Below are 21630 nucleotides of genomic sequence, written 5' to 3'. Positions count from 1 at the left end.
GCAGCATCAAGTGAGCTTCATTGAAGGTTATTGCAAAACAATATTTAACGCCATCAGTATATATGTTAGTGGGCCCTAAATCGAGCCTTACCCCCACCTAGCTGCCCATCCCTGTAAGTGGGATCACCGGCATAAGGGCCCACCCCGAAAGAGACCATCACAACTGAATTGGGCAAGGCCCTGGGCCTTCAGCCTCGAAATGGAAACATGGAATCATACAAAAGTCATGATTCTAATAACAGGGTAAATTAATTGCATTACCTAAATCCACCAGACATAAACTACATAAAATAGATGCACAACAGGACAAGACAGAAAGATGACAGAAAGAAAGTGAAAGACGAATAGAAAGGAGAAGAGGAGGTAGATGGTTACTACATGAGTAGTGGGAACAGATCATCCATCTAAGCCATTGTCCTAAACTCATGCGATTCCATGAACATCAGCCAGCACCTGGAATACTTTCTAATCTTCCAGCCTACTATAATTTGGCATCCTCTGCCAAAATATTATATTTCCCCTACAGTCAGGTCAGTTAATGTACAAACTCCATCTAGCGATAAAATTACATTTTCTAGACATTACCAGCCTTTCACATCAGCTAGACAATATTATAATAATGGTTTAGCAAGTGCTTCTGATCTAATGTGTATCCTGAAAGGCAAATCAGGAATACAACAAGATGGATTTAAAAGCTCTGAGTACAGTCTGTTCTGTGGAACTCACATCAAGAGAAATTGCACATCTACAGAGCGTACAAGGGAATGCAGTTGGTATTGCAATCAATGTTAAGCGTTTGCCCAGGAAATAATGGAAGCAGATATCTAGATACAGCTGGGATGTCATGTCAGAAGGTACCAAAATTAACCCACACATTCCTGTCATCACTACCAAAATATTTCAGTCTGGTTTCCGGTCCTACTTTACTTACAAAGGACTGAGCAGACTGCTGTGGTGTCTCATTATATTTTAATCACCAGCAGAGTTAGAACATTGATTGGCTAGACATTGATTAAATCTGAAATCAGAGCTGTATACACACAGCCTGCTCCTCATCCCTTGTTTTGTTCTATAATGTGTACAGTTGAAATGTGTGAGTAGAAAGAAGCACAATGGCCCTAAAGGAAAATGTGACTTTTAAAGCAAACCTGTATTAAGGGATTTGATAAAACTAGATTTATGTGTTAAAAGGAGAATTATGGGGAGAGTGAAATACACTCATCCCCATAATTAGAGCCGATGTGCGACATTGAAGCTGTCACACGTCGGCTTTTTAGATTGAGAACTGAACAATCACATATCGCCGATCGATCTGTTCCTAATCATCTCCCTGCAGACAGCGGTGACTGTCAGTCACTGCTCCCCGCAGGGATTCCCCCTTCCCTCTCCATTCCTCCAGTGCAGACTGGAGGGACAGACAGGGGAGGGGGTGGGCACTGGCTCGGGATCTAGAGAGGCAGCAAGCTGTCAATCAGGTAGCAAGTTGGATCCCGACAATATTTTTGGGATCCATCCCAGGTGCAGAGTCACAGGAGTACATTAGCATATTTCCTACGGTGATCCTAAAGAGAACTATGGCAAAAAAAGTTTGGGCCATAGTTCTCTTTTAACATTAGGCAATATCAACTCCTGCAGACAACTAGCCACTCCAAAACTGTTTTACTGATTTAGTGATGACTTAAGAAATAGCATTTCACTGTAGGATGCAATATGGGTGTGTCTATGCTAAACTTTCTAAAAGGTAAAAAATTACATAAGGATGTGGTAGGGGATCCTAGGGTGATGCAGATGCTTTTGAAATAGCTGCGGTCTGCAAGCACCCCTTGACTATAAGCTTCACTTAAAGTGACACTAAACTTAGGAGTTAAATCTTAAAAATACATTAAAATGTCTTACCTATTAACAATGAAACTTATTTGTACATTGCTCAGCTGTAGATCCTCAAATCATCTTTGAATATATGCTGACACTGTTCTTCCTTCAGGAGGGTGGCTACTTTTGTTCCCCATGGTCCCTGTGTGTGTTGTAAAGAAGTCACCACTCTAAACTCGCTCCCGTGATGGACTACAATCTGAAAACAAAAGTAAACTAACCAAGACATTGTAGTCCATCACAGGAGCAAGCTTGGAGTGGGGAGTACTTCACAACACACACAGGGACCATGGGGAAGCTAGTACTGTATATTAACAGTTGCTGGAGTGTGCTCTGTCCTTTGTGATCCTGTACTGGACAGGAAGTTCAGGGAAGCTTAGCTGAGAGACTTTGAAGCAGCTGTTCAGAAACATGATGATTGTAAGTGTTTGGGCCAAAATGTAAAGCGATGCTTTGCTAGACAATGTATATTTGTTTGATCTAACTCATAAATACTAAAAAGTGTGACAATTTAATACAACTTTAACTCTTGACTTTAGTGTCATCCTAAAGAGACCCTATTACCTTCTCCATTCAGGGCATAGTGACAGGGTCTTTTTAAAGCACGCCCCAACCCAGTTATACACACCTTCACATTCCTCTCCCATTCCATGCCTTGTTCCATCACACCTGCCACAAAATACCAGGCACCAGAGCCTACCGGGAGCAATTATATCACCCCCTCCATCATAAAAAAAAAAGAGTACTGCATCACTGGAGGAGGACACATGCTTTCCCATATCTGAAACACCTTTGTTTTGTTCCTGATGACGTAAGTAAGGAAGATGGCGGTGCAGGACTAGGCGTGTGGCAGAGCAGAAGTGGATCACAACTGCACAATGAAGGATTTGATCGTCAGCGAGTATATTTACTTAGCATAAAGGGTGAGAAGAGATTAAAAACAAAAAATACCACAAGAAGATACAAGGGGGTGAAGTTCCTCTTTAAGCCAGGTGCACACTTGGGCGATCCCAGGATGCACGTCCTGGGGCCGCGCGTTCGTCAATGGGGTTATATACGCTCTGCAATCGCTGAAACACACTGGACTTTTTTTTGCAGCTGTGATCGCGTGCGATTGCATGGGCGGAATCGTGGTGGGGAACCACGCACCATGCCTGGCACGACCGGGGTGCCATTAGAAAAGAATGGCCCTGCCAGCGCGATCAGTGGTGGTATGCGATTCCGTGACCACATGGCGAGCTGCACGGTTTTATGAACGATTGCCGCACAATCCCGGATCGCCCAAGTGTGAACCTGGCCTCAGGAACTAGCACTGGAAGAGAATCTGTTACTTTGCAATTCAAGGCAAAACAACAAAGTCTCTTATTAGCCCATCCCTGACCCACTTATATTCACCGTTGCTGCACTCCTGCACTTCATTCCTCAATAGCAGCAATCACAAATACCCGATGCTCCTGGATATGGGAGAGCATATGACCATCTCCCAGGATGCAGCACAGGGAACTGATTGGCCAATTGACAGGCCTGAACACTGTCACCTTGAAAGGAAGCCATCATCATCAACCTGGCGTAGACTACAACACTATTCAACATAATGCTTAGATATAGAGGGTGACATTTAAAAAGACACTGTCACATAGCCCTGAATTGGTCAAAGTGACAGAATATCTTTAGGAATAAGCACTATGTTAAAACAAAGAAAATCGACTAATAGTAAATTGCATTAAAAAATGTATATATCTTGTTTTTTTCCAATGAATGGGGAAGTCTTCATATACACACACGTGTCAATTTAGACAATCAACATGCCAACATTTTAAAAAACATCTATAGCTATTCATTTCAACAATTTCTCTTAAAAACATCAGTGACCTTTTGTTCCTGCCACCGTACAATATGCTGAATGAAAAAATATCATCCATGTCTGTTCAAATCATCCGTACAGTGACACTATGAAATAAAGCTATTTGCTAACTAAAAATAGCAGCCGAAAATGCCTGCCTGCTCAGCTAGGGGAAGTCTTGAAGCTTACAAGGAGAATTCTTAGAATGAAGCCTGGAGTGAAATTTCTTTTGGTTCCTTAGACACAGCTGAAAGTGCTGAAGTCATACAGTGGTGGGCTCAGCTGGTATACTGCGCACAGACTGTAATTGGAAGTAAAGCATTTTAAATAATATTTATCTTCTATGCAAGGAAGGAGGGAAAAAGCGTGTAATGCACTCAGTGTTCAAAACCTATATAAGCTGCAGGTGCTAAGCTGAGGATGTAAACTGGAATGATAAATAAAACATGGCAGTCCTGGCATAGAAATTTACCAAAATAAATATTACATGATTGAAATAGCTGGACCTGCTAAGGTTGTATAGAGAGGATCTCTGACCATTCACTGATACTGCTAAATCTATATACATTTATGTAACCATCCTCTAAAAGTAAAAGTTCCCAGTTTCTATGGGATTCTGGTTTTCATACCAAAAGAAGGGGTCAGCCTGAAGACCCCTTCTTTTGGTAGGCCAAGGCAGACAGCCTGGAACATCAAAAAATGATGACCTGCTTTCCCTGATTGGCAACAGCCAAATAATGGTTTACCAGTAGACCTGTGTCTATAGTGGTAGCTTTTTTGCCGTATAGTTGTCTGCCACATATTTTTCTCCTATCAGCAGGTAAAAAGGCAGTCATCTCATATACAGATACTATTTATACACTGTATTCAAATCCAAATTAGGATGAGTAAAACTACACAATGCTTTATGTATTAGAATTGATCCTGGAAGTTTGGGGTTGCTTTGGCAGGGTGTCTGCTTACAGGCTCCTGTAATGAGAATCCAGAATTGGCAACAACTTTTATAGATTCTAGCTATCAAAAACCTAGGTATTTTTGTCCGCTCAGGTGCATTGGCAGCTTATTAATTTCAACACAAAACATATTAATGTGCCACATAACGCCGGTTAACTAGCGTGCGTTAATGCAACATACCAGAATGGACAGGCGTGAGTGGTCCCTAAAAGAGAATTTCCCCTCATTTCAGAGGCTTTCTACTTAAGTCCTGTTCTGTTTTCAGGAAGTAAAGGGAAAAATATTCTCAGTGGGACACACACACAAAGACTAATCTGATGAACATGTGAAAAGGAGCCTGATGATTAAAAAATAAAATCTAAAAAACTCATATGAAATATTCCATATTTATCTGATTACAAAAGAAACATTTTTTTTAATAAATATTATTTTCTTAAAGGTTTTTGTATTTATGAATATTATACTCAGTACAAAACAAATATTTTCAGTACAAAACAAATGCCAAATCAGGTCAACAATAAAGTTGGACATTGAAGCAACAGGACTCGGTGTGGACTTAATTCCCAATCATAAAAGCTAATTTTTCAATTGAAACCTGGTTTGTTCCGTGAATATCAAAATTCTGAAATGTAATGTGGAATGTAACTATGACAAGCTCAACATTGATCCATGCTAGCTGTCTGGCACAGTCGAGGCATTCATTCTTGTTAGATTGGCCAACATCGAGGCCAGGTCACATGACAAATCTTCAAGTCACTAATAAGTTTTTTCCTGGTAGGAAATACTTGGATCCCTAAGATTGCATCTGATCTCCTTGCCTAATAGGATTGGTGGTTTTTCCATTCACTTTCATATTGAGATGATGCCTCAATCATCAACTAGGAGAGGAATTTCCAATTAAAAAAAGAAAGCAAACTGTAGTCACATGGTTATTAATACTGGGACTAGTATGCAGATCACTTGATCACAAGTACTTATCTATATCATTTTGAAGTCTTTGACTTAAAGTATTGGAGAAATAGAAACAGTATTAGAAATAATAGAAACGTTTTGTAGAAATAGGTTAGAATGACAGCCAAGCTTCTAAGAGTTGAAATAGCTGCCTCTAAGCCTTCAGGTCTGTAGTAAATCCATGTCTTGTGGTAACACGTCGTAAAACTCACATTTTACAGCACATTACTGCAATGCACAATAATGCATGAAAGTGCGGTGCACTGTGGTGCTATTTATTTTGAATGGAACACCAACACACCAGTGCACCACAATGCAGTTTTATTGATAAATTAACAGACCAATCAAAATAACACACACAAAGACATGCATTACTGTGCATAGGTTTAACACAGGGGATAGTCTAAATGGGCCCTTTTTGTGACAGGTTTTCCTTTAGGCCTCATGCACACACAGTGCAAGAGCAAAATTGTATATTTCGTGTATATGCGCGTATGTACGCGTGCATAAGCACGTACAGTATATTCGTGCACTGTATGCAAACCCAGAATGCATCATTTGTAATAGAAATGTTAATGTACTGTATGCACGTGTACACGCGCACACAAGCGTATATGCGGGTACGCGCGTAAAATATGCAGAAATTCCAAGCTTTCCAATTTTTTTCGCATATTTACGCAGTGCAAATATACGGCTCCATACGTAGTTATGTGTATGAAGCCATTTCTTTGCATATGCTGCGTATAGATGCTTTGCATCTATAAGCAGTGTGAAGGAGGCCTTAGACTTCAAATAATACAAAGGGCTACGTAAACTTAAATTTCATACACTGCCATAACAAAGCCAAATGATGGTTGCCACATTCCTTCATTGATTTAACAGCATATAATTCCTGATGTGGAAAGTGTCATCTTTGCTATGGCCTTGTGCTATGAGGTGTAGGTTCATATTACTGCAACAATGTATTCAGAAACAAATATGTCGTTACAATACATTTTTTCCACAAACTACTGTGATATGAAGCCTTCCATTATCTGCAGAACAATATATGAGAGAAGGTTTTTATATAAAAGGTGTGCTAAGAAGAACATTTCCTGTTGCTCATAGCAACTATTGAGAATCCTCGTAATATACGAACAGACCGGACTATTCAGACAATTCCAATACTTCAGACTTTATTGAAATTCACAGCAAATCCAGTATAACAGTGTATAAAACAGCAAATACCAGCACCTTGGGCTCTATATTGAGAATCCTCATTTCATTTGCAACCCTGCACTGCGGAAATGACAGTTAGACATTTGTCATAGTTGACTGTTTGCTATGGGCAACCAGAAATGCTCTTGTTAGAATAAAAGCCGTATTATGGGCCTGGTAAGTAAAAATGAGTAACAAAAAAAGGAAAAAAAAATGTATTACTCAAGGCAACCTGTCAGAATCCCTGTTTCCTTTTTTTTAAAATGCAGACAGGACAGAGGGAGGTTGATTGGTTGCTATTGGCAAAAAAGTTCGTTTTCAGAACAATTTACACTAATTTGGCACAATTTTGTAACAACAAGCTACTTGACTAGTGACAGTCTATAATTCCTAAATGACTTTGAACATCAGCAAGATCTAAATCATTTTTATTGAATATGTCCACAAATATTTAAATGTGATTAACTAGACTATACTTCTCCAAATAAATGCCAAGCCAATCACAAGCAAAATCCCTCAGAAATGTGATTCAGCTAGTCAGCAGTGATATTTATTTTCTGGCCCTGTAAACACACTAGTAATTACAACAAAGAGCAGTCGTTTAGCCTGTGACCAACAAATCTCTGCTCATCATACTCAATTATCAAATATTAGCACAAAAATGCTGACATGTTTTCATGGGCCTGGTTCCAGAGTGCCCCATGCCTTAAGAAAGAACATACATCAACCGAAAATCAATATCTCCCAATCCAGCAGAGTGACCGGTGTTTTATTCCAGATAAAGCTTTTCTTCTCTTGCAAAGAAATGAACTGCTAATGTCAGATGTGGTCAGCCCTCTGCAGATACATTACGGATAATGTTCACTTACCATATTCCTCAGGTTTTAAATCCACAGGGGATCAGACAATTAAACTTTAACATAGCCATCATCAACATAGCACCATAGAAAGTGATAGCGAGAAGGGACTGTTCACAGTCACTTACCTGGAAAGAGAAAAGGACAAAATATGAGCTTTGCTAATCGCAAAAGGCTAATCCCTTTAACGTGCTGCTAATTGGTTCGGACACAAAGTAGGATCAAGGCCTGATGTGGCAAAGGAAACAGAAGCGTTTAACCTTGGGGTGAGGTAGATATTTGATGGAGTGACACATTAGAAACGGGAAATTATTCATTTATTGAACATAAGCATTCAGAGGGACTTAGTTATTGCACGACGCGTGAGACAATGGGGCAGGTGATGGATATGTAAGCCTCTCAAGTCTGCTGTGGTGATCCCCTCAGGAAATACGTAATGATTGCAGCTAGATCTGAGGCAGCTTTCTCTCTTTGTAGGCCAGCCGGGTGCTGGTTGTTGTTGGGAGCCTGCCAGTGATCTCCTAGGCAACTGACATCTCAAAGGAGCCACAAATAGCAGCAAACCCCAGTGTGCTTACTGGTGTCGCGCACAATCCTATCCGGCCTGACAGCAAACATGCAACTAATCATCAAACATGCGTTATGCAAACAAACATAATCAAGCTTTCTTCTGAGCAGCTGGAATTCACCACTTTATCTGGATTTGATATGGAAATGTATGGTGACTGCAAATGGTTTATATCATTGTGAATTCAAATTGCGTGTTTCTGCAGATAAAACCATTTTGGACCCTATAGTAAGTAGGGTTGCAACTTATGATTATTTTCATAATTAGTTGGCCGATTATTTTTTTGTTTAATCGATAAATCGGATTAAAAAATTATTAAATACCATCCTTAATTTAAAATAAAATACACATACGCAGTGTTACAAAAGTTTACTTCAGAATAAAATTGCATGTACAATTATTTGCAATCGCACTGCACTGGAATGCACGGCATTGCGGTACCGTGCGTTCCAGTGCAAGTGATCACACTGTGGGTGGGAGTCGCATTTGGGATGCCATTGAAATCAATGGCACTGCAAAGTATTGTATTATAGAGTTTGAAATAAAAGATACATAGTTACATAGTTAGTCAGGTTGAAAAAAGTCCATCGAGTTCAGCCTATAGAGATACAGAGGAAAAAAAAAGGAGAAAAAAGCCTAAACAGAACGCTATGTCCACAGCTACCCCCTGTTGATCCAGAGGAAGGGAAAAAAACCCCCTATAAAGCATGGTTCAATATGATCCAACAGGGGAAAAAAATTCCTTCGTGATCCAATAAGGCAATCGGATATTCCCTGGATCAACAATCGTTGATGCTTAATATACCTATAATAACATTCTGTGCATTTAAGAATACACCCAGATGTTTTTTAAAACAATTACAGTATTTTGCAGTACATAACACGCACCTGACCATAAGACACGTGTAGTTCCTGACAGCTGAGACAGGTGGCGCTGTGATTACAGCGACACCTGTCTCAGTGATCACACAGAGCAGACGAAGAACGTCTGCTCTACGGGCTCTATGGTGAGCTCCTATGCCGCGGTCACGGGTCCCCCAGAGGAGTGGGGGACCCTGAAAACCGCTGCGGCGGGGGGGGGGGGGGGTTCGGACAGGATCGCTGCTGCTCCTTTCCTACTAGTAGGCAGCGGCTCCACACTATACATTTAGCACTGCTCGTCAGGAGCAGGGCTAAATGTACATAAAAACTACTCGCCCGGCGCCCCAAACTGCATATCCCAGGCATCGGCCGATAGAGATTCCCTCAGCTCTCACACATTCGTTCCATAAGACACACTGACATTTTTGCCTGCCTTTTGGGGGGGGGGAGTGCGTCTTATGGAGCGAAAAATACGGTAACTGAGCTGGCTAGAACTAGCTCCACATTTTCACAGCTCTAACTATGAAGAATCTTTTCCGTATGCAAAGGTTAAACCTCTGTTCCTCCAGACGCAAAGAGTGCCCCCCTGTCCTTTGCAGTGACCTTAACGTGAATAATTTGCCACCAAGCTCTTTATTAGTGATGGGCCGAACACCCCCGTATAATAAAAGGAGAATTATGGGGAGAGTGAAATACACTCATCCCCATAATTAGAGCTGACGTGTGACATTGAAGCTGCCACACGTCGGCGTATTGATCGAGAATTAAGCGATCACATACCGCTGATCACTTAGTTACCGATCTTCTCCCTGCAGAGAGCGGTGACTGTCAGTCACCACCCCCCGCAGGGATTCACCCCTCCCCTCTCCATTTCTCCAGCTTATTGGCAGAGCTGGTTCTGGCTCTAGAGAGGCCAAATAAGTTAACGGGGTGGATGCTGACTATATTGTCGGATCCATCCCGGCTGCAGCACGGCTCAGCGCTGTTGTCATATATCTGACAATAGCCCGCTATATGCTGAGTTTTGGAGTACACTAGTAAATGTCCACCTGTGACCCTAAAGAGAACTATAGACAAAAAAGGCTGGGCCATAGTTCTCTTTTCATAAATGTTTTCATTCAACATGCTTTTCACTGTCTCCTAGCTTCTGAGGGTGCATAACAGCCCAGCTCCCACCCTTTGGAGAGAGCAAGAAAGCTTATATCATCTGTCAAGATGGGAAGTCTCTCTAAAGGGGAAACACACAGAGTGTGGAAGTGTTAGAATAATGTAATAATTGATGTCTGTGCCTTCTTGTCCTAGTGACAACCACAACTCCCATTTTCTGTACAGGTGTCACAGGGATAAAAAAAAAAAGGAGGGACAACCTCCCCAAAAGAAATAAATAACAGACAGGAAATGTAACTCTAAAAAATAAATAAAAAAAAAGGCATTTAGGCTTTAACCACTGTCAACAAAGAATTGAAAGTGTGTGAGGTTAGTAATTTGACAGGTGACCCGTGAGGACTCAGTCTCAAGCTGAAGCATTAGGCACATACAAAGTAAGCAAAGCTAAATAGGGTAGCATGGATGGGGGACTCTCTCCTGTTAGGCTACTGTATTCTAAACAGTGACTGGAGCGGATTGGCTCGTAATACAACCCTAAAACAAAATGATAGCCTATTATACATATTTTACAGTTGAAGAAACAATTGTAGTAAAGAATATTACCATAAAGAATACTGTATATTGTTAAGAGTTTGTGTTTATTTTAAATTGTCAATCATAATGTCATGAACTGTGATGTAACAATAGGTTGCAGAACACGAAGCAATGCGTTGCTTCTACATTTTATTGCATGACTTCTGTTGCATCGAGCCAGCTATGAGTGTATCCATTATAGTCTAGCTATATAACATGAACAAGTCAGTGAGTGGGGCTCTCGTAGTGTTATGGCCATCTCTATGGTCAAGGATCATCTTTAGGCAAAATATTATTTTTACGGAGTGGTGAAGGCTTATTTCAAGTTTTAATTTCTGCTTGTGTCCACACTGGGGAAATTCACCTGTTTGTAAAGGTGACCAGTGTCACAGAGAAAGAATGTGAGATGAAGCCCAAAAATGCCCCCAGAACCAGACATCAGGGGAAAGCTTCCAATGGAGACATATGTTTTCATGGACAAGGGTATTCTTATCACTTTGGGAAATGTTCTAACTTCCTGTTTCCCAAATGGTTCACAGACAGCAAAAAATAACCTGACAAGTTTTAAGCATTTCCTATTCTATCTGAAACAAAGAACCTTTTGGCTATACATACACTTTAAGCCTCACTAAAGAGGAAGAGCCTCCAGAGTGGCAAAGGCCCCATGTATATGGGCATCAGGGTAAGGTGGTTGATGGGCAGTTTTCCATCTTTATATAGATCTGTATTATTTAAATACTCACCAAATTTGACAAAAATTTACAGGGACAAATTTGTCCCTGTAAATCCATCTACTATGTTAAGCCACCACGGGCTCTATACTGCAGCCTGCATTTTGTAAATGGGCCGTAAATTGCAGGCTGCAGTGTGTGCAACCTGTGGAGTATAATGAAGAGCGGATAGTGATAAATTAGCCACTTAGAGTACTCAAGTTTAATTTGAACTTTGTAGCTCTTTAATCTAGTAGACATAATATATTTATGTTTTAAAGTAACATAGTATAACTGTGTGGATAAACTCTGGGGACTGGTAGGCATGGGAGTGTGCAGCTGGGCATTGCCCTATGCCAAATTGTGAGCTGGTTGGTCCAGCTTTAACTAGAGGCCCCAATTTTGCTCTAAAACAATAAGTCCTCTTGCTAACCCAAACTCTTTCCTGCTGGTGTGCAGGGGTGCATCTACTGCACGGCAAACAAGGCATTTGCTTAGGGAGGCACTTTCCAGAGGAGCGGCAGAAAACACCACCCCAAACCAATGAGGCGGACAGGACAAGACTTGCCTTTGGGCATACTGGCCACTTGCCCGGTGGGCCGAGGCTGGGCGGCACAGAATTAGGCAGCGATGGCTGCCTGAGTCAAACTAGGCGGCCGCAAGGCCCTAAGAGTGGCTGCCTAATTAGAGAGCTGCCCGGGGCAGGGGAGGGCCCAGTGAGATATGGTCCGGCTGGCTTTGTACAGAAGGTGGAGAAGAAGCAGCAGGTGGCTCGGGGCTAGCCATAGCATGTAATCTGCTGATCCGAAGTCCCAGAAGCAGGCTGGAGGACTGCAATGTATCCTGTTGGTACTGATGGCACTTCGGGCTGCAGGTAAGAGGAGCAGCACACATATGCAGGGAAAGGGACTCTGCACAGTCCTCCTGAGACCCTGCACAGCTCTCCTGAGACCCAGTGTGCGCTGTATCCAGTGACTGACAGGTTGCACAAAATGTCCTAAACAGGAAGGCGTGGAGCAAATTTAGATTGAGTGGAGTGCCCAAGTTTAGTCTTGCCTAGGGCAGCACAAAGCCAAAATAAACCACTGCTGGTGTGCACCACTTAGGTGAATGCACCTAAAAGTAATGGTAAGTAGTACACATACCACACTATAGGAAACACTGCTTTAATAGGTGAATGAGTCACACTTCATAGGAAAAGAGGCAATGCAATTATTTCAAAACTGACTTTTTTGTTGGAAGTTGTATATTTTTACACATGAATAAGTACCTGTAATATCCAAAACACATTACTCACCCCATCGAAAAAGATTTATGCAAGAAAGCAAATCACGACTTTCATTGTTCTGATAGCTTTCCTTACTGAGTCATCACATTGTACAAATTACCTGATTACCTATTTTCACAATGCTGAGAGTTCTAAATGCATGGTCAAGGATTTTAATTATTAAGCTCTGACATCAGCTCTGACATCACAACAGCAATCAGTCATTTTGCATTCTATATCTACAAAATAAAGCTGATGATTCACTAAGAGCTACAAAAAGCAACAACTATACATATTACATACATTCGACTCCATATAGGAGACACTTGGCTTCTCCGTAGTTCTCAGTAATCCTGCTCAATATAAAGTTTAACATTTTTTTATTTGTGTTTGTTTCCTTGTGTATATGTTTTGTTTCATTAACCCACATTATGGCATATTTATTACAGTTAGGAATAGTTAGATTCTCTATGTTTTTTTGTGCTGTCTCAAAAATTAGGGGAATTCCTGTCTTAGTCATCTGTCACTGACACTGGTGTCCCCATTGGAATGCTTTCCGTTACCTGCTGTTTAGGTGACAACTGTGTAATTCTGGATTTCCTTTTCTGTCCCACTAACTTTAGTCACCAAGACTAACAGCAGGGCCATCCCTATAATGAGGCAACCCAATACTTTTGTCTCATATGGCACCTCATGTGCATGTATCTGTGTTTGTACAGTATGTATCCGACTGTAAATGTGTATGTAATTGTTTATATATGTATATACATACATACATACATACACATACACACAGTATATCCCCTTCCCCCTCAGTTGCAACAGTTGTGGTAGGACCATTTGCCACCCCTTTGGGAGGTATAGCTGCGGAGTAGGGAGTGCACCTGCTCCAACTGATTGGGTCGGGAGGGGGATGTCATTCACAGTTTTAAGCAAGCCTAGGTGGACTGGGTTCACGATGAACCAAGGTACATCACTAGTGTTTATATATGTATGTATGTATCTGAGTGTATGTATGTATCGGTCAGAACAGATGAACAGTTTACTGGTGCTGATTGGCTGCAATCACTGTTTTGCCTGACAATTTTCTCAACTTTTTTTTCTCTCGAGGACTCAACTTTTGTCGAAAGGGAGGTAGGTATTGTTTATCATTTTATGTGTTATTGTTTATTATCTAATACACAATTTGGCCTACGGCTAGGTTCACACCTAACCATTGGGGTACTGCATGTGCGTTAACACTGTGCTGGGCAGCCTATTTGAAATGTATGGGCTGACATTGCACCTCAACAGCCCAGAATGCACCTTCATCAGCAAGCTACATTGGAGAGCCATTCAGAATGAATGTTACTGCAGCGCACCATTGCAAGTAGCTTTGTGACCTAAGTTATTGTGTACAAACCAATCAATCTCAGGATTGACTTTTTATGCTAAGTTTACATTCACACATGGCTTAAGGCTGTGGCTGGGGAGTCCTGCAGCAAGAACCTACACATTGTTGCATCAAGATGCATAAAAATTGCTTCAATTCCAGGTGTGTTCAATTCCATACAAATGTGACAAATGAGACTGCTGTGCCTGTTTAAGTGATGGTACGTGCATGGTATGATTACCGGCAGTTTGGGTTAGATGATTGTCCCTGGAAACAATCTGCCTGCATCCAGGGACAATCATCTATCCCAAACCATCTTTGCCATTCCATGTATGATTGTCAGCCTGTCATTAACTTGAACAGGCAAAGCGGCCACATCTGTATGGAGAAACCTAGGATTCCTGCTGCAAGAATCTGAAGTTGTTTGCGGCAGGAATCCCCAGCTGAAGCCAAAGACCCTTTTCACATTGGCGCCTGTCCATTCTGATCAGCAGGGGAGCCATGCAGAGATCTCCTGCTGATCTGAATGGATGTCACTTTTGTGACATCCATGTCTGTTCAGTTTTTTTTGTCCATTTTGCGTTAGAGGAAAAAATGGAACCAACGGGCCTATATTAGGTCTATGAGCAGTCGTAGGTAAGCGGATATGCGTCATACAATAACCTCTGATCTGTCATGATCAGGTACATCAAAACCGTACTCTGTTCTGTTTTGGTTTTTTTGCAGACCTACACGGATGTAAACAGATGCATATCCATTTCCATCCGGATGTACATAGAGTTACAAAGGGCTTCCAATCGGATCTGCCTGAAAAGATGACAGGTGGATTTGATTGGACTGTCCCTGTGAAAGGGGTCTTAGTTGTCTGTTTAATCATGGTTGCATGATTGAACATATATCTAATGTAGTGTTTTGTCTGGGGTTTGCATGGCTACAGTGTTAGCAGTGGGCCAGGCCAGGGGGCGCTTTTTCAAACTTCGCCCTAGGCAGCAGAAAGGCTAAGAACACCCCTGACTAACAGAAGAGGTGAATGTCTATAGACAGCATTGGAAACCTGACAGGTATCCTAACTCTTCTTACCCTACTCTATACAAAACAAAAAAAGTGTTACATATGCACCTAAACCTTAATATATTCCAGTCTATCTGAAAAGCAGTTCAACGTTTAAGGAAAAATCTTCCAGTGCAGCTCCACAGCATTTGCTGTAAACAAGTCCTGAGAATGAGCTACTGCAATATAAAGTAGGGTTCTCTTTAATAAACAATGCATTAAATGCACACATAATTTGCAGAAATTATGACATTCTAATATTCAGAATAAAGGGATGTTTGATCCACTTGAACAATACAAAAACACACAAAAAAATATTTCAAGGACAATCTGCCCATGGAATTTAGACATAGCTGATAACTGCGTGTATTAATATACAAGCATTCCCTAATAAGATCCATCAACCTGTAACTAAACATATAGGTATTGTTCACTCATTAAAGTCTGTGCCTAGCAATTTTTTATTTTATTTTTGGACGAATTGGGGAAAGATTAGAACCAGGTTTCTACTGTTATATGGGTTCCGTTTAGATATTTTCTCTCACTTACGGACGTGTTGATTCAAAACATTAGACAAGAAGCGAAAGAAAATCTCTAACAGTAACACAGACAAAAACATTTTCTCAGTCACTCCATTGCTAAGGAATCACCCCCTTAAGTCTGCTGGGAAAATGACACTTCCAGGAGTGTCAATCTCCTGTGTCTCCCACAGCACATCACAAATGACCAGTCTGGCTTTGGGCTGATTCTCATACAAGTATGTTCTTGGAAGGAAACCCATGAAAACACACACAGAGAACAGGTATTATGCCTTAGGGAACTTTTTGATCATAATTTACAGCCTCAGGGCCACCAGTCTTTGTCCCTTGAGATGAGCATTTCTCAGCATTTAAGTCAGTGGCAAACTAGTGATACAAATGTATTACTTATTGCCTGAGAGAGACTGTCATAATCAGTGAAGTGTTTCTGTTGATAAACTCTTGAGGGTTTTCTTTTCAATATTGAAGGTTAGAAGAGATTGAATTGGGGATCGGATACATTTACCGACCCTGTGTCTAATATTATATTCAGAATAAAGCTGTTACCTTAAAATAAGACCAAATGCTGTTTCATTGCTGAGGAATTGTCCCTGTAGTGACAAGGATGTAGGCAGGGGGAACCACTGGACGCTACAGAGGACATAGGAGATCAACAATCACAAAGTGCTGGTTACTCTTTGAGGGACAATTCCTCAGCAATGAAACAGCATTTGGTCTTCTTTTCAGGTAACAGCTTTATTCTGAATTTAATATTGGAGACAGGGTCAGTACATTAAGCGGTAAATGTATCCAATCCCTTGGATCTCCAATCCCTCAATATTGAAAAAAAACCCCTCAAGAATTTATCAACAAACACTTCACTGATTATGACAGTCTCTCTTAGGCAATAAGTAATACATTTGAATCACTGGTTTGTTACTGACTTAAATGCTCAAGGGACAAAAGACTGGTGGCCCTGAGGCTGTAAATTATGATACAAAAGTTCCCCAAGGCATAATACACATTCTCTGTGTGTGTTTTCATGGGCTTCCTTCCAAAAACATACTTGTATGAGAATCAGCCCAAAGCCAGACTGGTCATTTGTGCACGTGTTACTGTAGTTAAGGATATTCTGGTGTAAGCTCTTTCATCTGCAGGGACTGACGTGAATGGCTTAGATACTCTATAGAGCTGCATCTGCACTACGCACATATAAAAGGATTTTAAAGTAAGTAACTGTATTATCTTCTGGATATATTTCCTTTTCTTGCTTGATGAAGTATACAATACAAATTGGCTGCTCTGCTTTTTTGTATAGCCTGAAAAGGACCTGTTACAAGTTCGAATTTTCCTTTAAGAGCCCACTTCCGATAAGTTTAGCTTTCTGCAAGCATTGTGGACACCCTGACACATGAGTCGGATGAAGGAATGTGTTTTATCTGTAGTAAGCTATTCCTGTTGCACTATGATCTCTAGGAAGCGCTGGAGCACACAGCTCTAATTCCAAAGCAGCGGAAGCATTGGATCTATGTAAGTAATGTCAACACTGCACCGGACGAGCCATCGACTAGGTTCAAATTATTCCTATTATACCCCATGATATCCTGTTTCCAAGGAGCGATACAACTTCCCATACATACTGCTAATTAGAAACTCTTGACAGTGACCAGGGAATAACATAGCTGGCTTTTTTTTACACACACAAATAAAATAAAGTAAATTAATTTAAAAGCAATAGGGATTGATGGAGGAGACAGGAGTCTGGCCTTGCTAGGGATGCAAGAAAAAACTATTCACTGCTAATGGGAAAATAAAAATTCAAGAAGCACACAATCAATACATTTAAAAAACATAATGTGGTCACTTTTCATGTAGTCTCGCATTGGTGTGTACATCTGGATGTCTAGTTTAGGATTGTCCAATGAGGGTCACTCTTAGCTACCACAAATCTATGAAATGCATTTGTGCTTAACGCGGACCTTTACTTATATCTTTAAAATAACAACAAACACACCTTTAGGAATGTTTAGAAATGACAATTTACAAACACATACACTTCTAGATAATTGCAGGCTTTGTATTCTTTGCATACATTATTTCTCTTTTCTTCCCCAGTCTTCCGACAGTGGCCATGTATACTAAGGGCAGATTACTAGCTCTCCTATTACTTCCTGGATTTCTGGCACATGTGACTAAACATATGGCTAGGATATGTGATCGCGCACATCATCTCAGAGGAGGAAAATGCCTTTCCCTGAGATCTCATGAGAATACACATGAGATTTTCCAGAAATGCTCTGCTGATGACAAGGCAATCCCAGTGTGCATTGCGTTGGCAAACTGAAGTAATTTGCACTTTCAAAGCAGGGAGTGAATGCTCTACAAGTTTAAGTATTTCAAAACCACAGCATTTTACACCTGACATGTCTATGTTATTATTAATCATCATACATAGAGGGATGCATTGGTAGAATTAGATTTTTGAGTGTAAAAGGTTCGCTTTAAAGCTGACTTTCAGACTGGAGAAAAAGTTGCCCCATTCGCACGGACAGCGCTGCTGGTAAAGTGATGTTGGTTCTGAAATGATGGACGGGCCTCCCTGGAGCTGTTAAGAGGGACAAGTTCTATAATTAACAGCTTAGTGAGCTGTCGATTACAGCCCCCACTCATCAGTTTTTAAGGTGTTTTTGCCCTACATACTTGGGGCCCACTGGAGGATCTTGCAGCACTGGTGGGCCAGTCTGAGTGTAGCTGTTATTGCTGGTCATGTGGGCAGCACTATGGCACCTCCTGATCTAACTACAGACTAAGAAAGCGACGTAATGAGCCGTAATGGATAGAAGGGTTTGGTTTGTCTTTAAGATATATCCATAGGAGAAGCATTCAATACTTAAGTCAATTTAAATCTGCATATATTTTATAAAAAGATTACCATATTATAATATTCCTCTGTTGTATTCAGAGAAGAAAGCATTTAACCGTGACAAAACAACAGACAAGAATTATTCATGCAGGACTTAAAACGGATAAATCGGATTGTAAGTACAATGGCAGGTCTCGAGATTGCTTATTACAAAAGTCAATTTCCTGAACAGCAATAGCAAGTAAAAAGCTATCACAGGGTTTTGGTTTTAGAATATGCAGTGTATTGTACTGACTACAAAGAATATGGTTTTTCAAGATTTTATAAATATGATATGTTTTGATTGATGAACTGTTATTTTTTTAACCATGGGTATTCTCTTCCAGCATTCCACGGTTGGAAAGACTTTCCTATTTTTAAATATTCCAAATATTTTAGGATTAAACCTGACCTAGCTACGATATCTGGACATACTTTCTATCACCTACAACAAACACAGGGCTGCATTTTCTATAATGGCACTTGTGGGCAAGTGCCTATGGCAGAGAGGTTGGAAGAGGCAGTACTAATTTTCCAAAGTTACAAACTGTGACAGATTTCTCCTTATTTTTTTCCCATTTTCTGGACATTTGTGCCCAAATTCAGGAAGAGAATTGTAGGGTGAAAGGGAACCACTGAATGCTGAGAGGAGCAAGAAGGCTGGCTTCAGAAAATGGAAAACTATCTCTCAGTTTTCTCATCTGGTGATCTGTACCAGTTGAAATGTAGCCCTGCATATAAATACAGACAGCAAATACAGACAGGATTTATTAATTTATTTATTACAGGAATTTATATAGCGCCGACAATTACCGCAGCGCTTTACAAAGTGCAGATTCACATCTGTCCTTGCCCCCAAGGAGCTAACAATCTAAAGTCCCTATCTCGCATGCATACATACAGGGCTAATTTAGACAGGAGCCAAATAACCTTGCAGCATGTCTTTGGAGAGTGGGATGAAACCGGAGTATCCGGAGGAACACACATATGCGCAGGGAGGACAAGCAAACTCCTTGCAAATAGTGATCTGGCCAGGATTCGAACCAGGGACCCCCAGTGCTGCAAGGCAGAAGCCAATAGTTTGGTATTAAAATATTCACATGACACATGGGGAGGAGCATGTACAAAAGCCTCTCATTGTGTAAGATTTCAACCCTCATATCAACAATATACACTATGTAACAAAAGCACACAGGGCCAGTTGCAATAAAGCTTATGTGAAAAAGAAAAAAAACTACGTTTTTCTAATCTGGGTTAGAAATAAAAAGAAACCTAACAGAGGCTTAAGGTGTCACCACTTATTTCCCTGTTATTTTTAAAGGTAATCTGTACAATTATGTAAGCATAGACTGGTGGACTTAAATAATGAAAAAAAATAGTTTAGGGCCATCTGTCTTCCATGCTGCCTACTTTCTGAAAAAGATTATTTGTCAATGGGAAAAAGCATTGTGTTTCCTAGTGCATTTTGTTTGTACATGACATCAGTTTGAGATGCTTTTTGTGATGAGGCCTGGACACCTCAAAGCTAATTAGGAAATCCTGTTGTCCCCTCAGTCTGTTCGAATAAGCCACATCTGGATATGAATAAATCAGGTTAAACATATGGTTTTCTTGTTGGAGTACCAAAGTTGTTTTTTCAGGTCTGGCTGTTTATGGACATAGTCATAAACTCCTAATGAGAAGATCGTAAAGTGATGGCGGCCAGAACACTTGACAGATCTCAGGCAATACACATAGATAGCTTGGACTGATAAAGGGGTCAGATAACCCTTGACTAACTCTACAGTAAAATCAATTTCCAAATTTCACTCAGTATTCATACCTTTAGACCTGGGGTTATTAGGTAATAACCAATATATAATCTGAGGGAGGCATACACCACTTTAGTGAAACTGACTTTATAAGAAGGGCCAGGCAAAAGATCATAAAGCGCTTAAGCCCTCATGTCTCACCCCCATTGGGCCTTTCTAAATGGGTTGGGCACTAGCTCAGTGACATCCTCTATAGGCCCCACAAAATGCTGCTGCAGGAGGCAGCTTCAGCTCTTGATCACCATCAAAAAAGGTTTCTCATTTACCATCAAGAACAGAACATCTGCCAAGCCATGTTTTGAGAGAGCCAATACCAGATCCATGTTCTGCTTACTTGACTGGACTCTGCTGGAACCCATAGAACCCAAAAAACTTTGTTAAGTAGTTTCATTCTTTGTGTCCTTTTTGTTTTACTGTTGTATTATTTGTCTCTATTATGTAAAAAAATTTCTGTATATTTTTTCTGCACTTTGTCCTCTATTAAAAACAATCCTTTAAAATTGTTACGCTTATCCTTACCCTCTAAATAAGAACTTAAAGAATCCTTTCTCTGTGAAGAGCAATACCATATTGTAAAACCTTTTATATTCATGTCTGGGGGACAATGAGCATCACAGGCATTTCTTAAATTTCAAATTCTGACAGCATTTGCTTGGAACGGTGCGTGTTTCTGTTAAAACACCAGTACATCCAATGTATCCATTTAGATACACAAATTATCCTCTGTTGATGTCAATCAACATTCCAGGATTATTGCTTGCTTTCATATTGAGAGCTACGGTAAAATCTACATGATGACCAGCCAACAGGACATAGCTAAGTAGTTTTAACATTCCAGAGCAAGTCCATTTGATTGTAACTAATTATTCCTAGCAATAAATGGATAAATGAAAACCTTCACAGACATAGAAGCAACAGGGCCATATTTTTTCTTAGGGCCCATTCACACCTGATCCGTTGCATCGCGATCCATTCCGTCATGATCCATTGTGTCGCAAACCTTTTTTCAATGGATAGGCACTGAAAAATGAATGAGTTTGAATGGAGCTTGCTTACACCGCTCGATTCCATTGCATTACCTTGCGCTAAAAAAAAAAAAGTTTTCACTACCTTTTTTCAGCACACAGTACCACAGTGGATCCGGTGTGAACTAGCCCCATTCTCACCCATTTATTTTTTAGTGTCCTTCCGTTAGCATCCATTCAAAAACTTATTGC

Source organism: Nanorana parkeri, unplaced genomic scaffold (assembly GCF_000935625.1).
Source record: "Nanorana parkeri isolate BGI_ZX_2015 unplaced genomic scaffold, ASM93562v1 scaffold73, whole genome shotgun sequence".
NCBI lineage: Eukaryota > Metazoa > Chordata > Amphibia > Anura > Dicroglossidae > Nanorana > Nanorana parkeri.
Note: the sequence above shows the minus strand (reverse complement) of the source record.